Source organism: Aplysia californica, unplaced genomic scaffold (assembly GCF_000002075.1).
Source record: "Aplysia californica isolate F4 #8 unplaced genomic scaffold, AplCal3.0 scaffold00947, whole genome shotgun sequence".
Taxonomy (NCBI): Eukaryota; Metazoa; Mollusca; class Gastropoda; order Aplysiida; family Aplysiidae; genus Aplysia; species Aplysia californica.
Window position 1 is genome coordinate 240,182 of NW_004798217.1, and position 3,039 is coordinate 243,220.

The window sequence follows — 3,039 nt, forward strand, 5'->3', positions numbered from 1 at the left end:
GGGGGGGGGGACTCCTGACTCTTTCTGCAACCTTTCTACTGCTATTCCTAGGCTCCTTCTTTCTGCTGTCTTTCAGCCACACTCCGATCTTCTGGTAGGAAAGATCTACACCTAGCCTTCTCGGACAAGGGCGAAAATTCTCAGACAGCTCGTGTGCAAGTTGCGCACGTAAAAGATTCCTTGTTGGTGGTCTAAAATTGATAAGAGTAGGCTTCGGTCGCCACCCTGGAAAAATTCAAAATTTCCTACCAACTGAAAACGTTTATTGAGTCCCGCGCGCTTATATCACCTTATGCAGTTGCGAGCGCCTTAAAACACTTACAAAAAAGACATAGACACACATACAGATAGATAAATAGAAAGGAGAGAGAGAGAGAGACAGAGAAAGAGAGAGAAAGAGAGAGAAAGAGAGAAAGAGAGAGAGAGAGAGAGACAGACAGACAGACAAACAGACAGACAGTCAGACAGACAGACAGACAGACAGACAGACAGACAGACAGACAGACAGACAGACAGACAGACAGAGACACAGAGAGACAGATACGGAGAGACAGAGACACAGAGAGACAGATACAGAGAGACAGAGACAGAGAAAGGTATCCCACCTGATTGTAGGAGTGGTAGCTCCCGTGGTCAATGATGTAACCACTGGAAGCTCTGGACATTCTGTCTCCATCCTCAGGAGCAGGGGCTGAGCCGGCGTTTACCAATCTGTAAAATAGAGACACAATATTCGCACATAGGGCTACTTGGTTACCCGGGGGTGTCATCTCTGACTCAGAGTTAGACGTCTAATGACCCTCCATCTTTCACGGTCGCGAGCTGCCGTTGCACATTCTGCCATATCCAGGCCAATCCATGTTCTTGTATTGTCCATCCACGTTATTCTTTGCCTTCCTCTGGCTCTCCTGCCCCACATCTTTCATTCAAGCACCTCTTTCACAATGGTCTCGTGTAGTTTCAAGTGGCCATAGTAATGTGTTTATCTATATTTTATTTTGTTCATCAGGGTTTGTCTTATGTGTAGAATCTGACACACCTCTTTGTTAGGGATATTCCACTGTAACTGACGAGACATTTGGACTTATAATAGTAATAATAATAACAATAATAATAATGATAATAATAATAATAATAATAATAATAATAATAATAATAATAATAATAATAATTGCATTTATTTAGCGCATATCCATGCTCAAGAGCATGCTCTAAGCGCTTTACAACTATTATTACCCCAGCAGACCCTCTGAGAACACTCGGAAACATTCTCAGCTTCCGAGGAAAGACTATACTTTCTTACAATGATAACACTGTAATAATTTATTTCAACTTTAAATGATCAGAACGTAGTAATCATATCAAATGCAGTCATTTGAAAAAGTACGTTTATGCAAATTATCTGACGTGTTCAGTTTCTGTTACTGACGGGAAAGAAAAAAAATACCTCATTTGTGTCGTAAGTTACCGTGAAATAGCCCCTTAGACAAGGTAGTGAAAAGGCAATAGAGTAATTGATCAAAAACTGAAGACCGTCTTTGTGGAACAAGGAAAGGCCCCCGGCAGAATAGACAAAGGCAAGTTGTGGACATTGCTGGAAGAATACGGAATGAAGGAACAGTTTCTGGACCACATCATAGCATTAAAATTCCATGAAAACAACAAAACAACAGTAAGCACAGAGCATGGAAAAATAAAATGTGAGGCAGCGTGGTGGAATCAGGCTCTCGTCAAAATAATCAATGTGAAGAAACTTGCATTTTTCTGCAGGTTTGTGAATTTTTATCAGATTTTTGTTTTTTGGTTCAACACCCTTCAAGCCCGTTAAAGAACTCATTTCTGTGTGGATTTTTCAGAAAATCGTTGATTAAAGGCACAAAAAATGTAAATTTTCAGTCACCACGGACTCTTAAGCTAAGGAAATAACTAATCTTTGGAGGCCATTTTCTCACTAATTTTACCTCTGAAAACAGGTGACCCCCACCTCCTTCTTTCGCAAATATCTCGACTTGTATTAAAGAAAATGGATATTTTTTTCATCCAAATAAAGACATGTGAACAAGCTTTAAGATGGTACCAATAACTCTACATGCCCAAAAATTGACGAGAGCCTGATTCCACCACGCTGCCTCACAAATGGTTCCAAGCATGATCGGGAGTAAGACAAAAATAGGCACTATCCCCTTTGCTTTTTATAACATACCTGGACATTGTGTAAATAAACAACAGGTAGTGTCACACGCAACTAATCTCTTTAGTAATTTTAGTACTTTTTCTTTTCTATTACCCGCCGCTTATACCCTTTTTCGTGTCGCGGGAAGAAAGAGGCGTCTCTCTGTCGCCAGCCGGAGATCTTGGGCCAGGGGGATACCGTGGGTGGTTAATGTTTCCCTGACTCCATCTATCCAGGTCTTTCTTGGTCGCCCACTAGCCTAGCTGCCATCAATTTTTTTGTAGACACTTTGTGCTACAGTTATATATTAGTACCGTCGAAATTGTCTTAAACGGCTACTCACTGGCGAGGAATTAAGTGGTTGTCTTAGACAATTTGACGTCTTGAACAGTGTTATTGTAATAGTATAGAGAAAACTGTGAATTGGGAAGTGGTCGTTTGTACAGGTGATCGTCTTGGACAGGTGGCTGTCAGAGCAGGCCCTGCTGTATACGTTCTCTGGGTGCACCTTTAGCTTAATTTGTATCAAGGCGGTTCGAATACTCATTCAGGGTTTAGTGAACTTTGCAATTATTCTCCCACCTTCCAGGGTTCCATTGACGGTAGACGTTGAATTCAAATATCCGGTCTCTAATATAACCTTGAATTAATCCAGGGATTCAAATCAGCGCCATTCGCAATATAGTCCACATTCGTGCCCCACTGAACTCAAAGAGGTGGATGGGAATTGAGAATTATATCACTTGCCCCGCTCCAGTCCCAAAAAGAGATTGTAATTGACAGTTTACCAGTTCACCACAAATTTTTTAAAAATTTCAAGAAAAATGGAGCGGGTTTTGTTTGTTTGTTTGTGGCTTTTTGGTGTC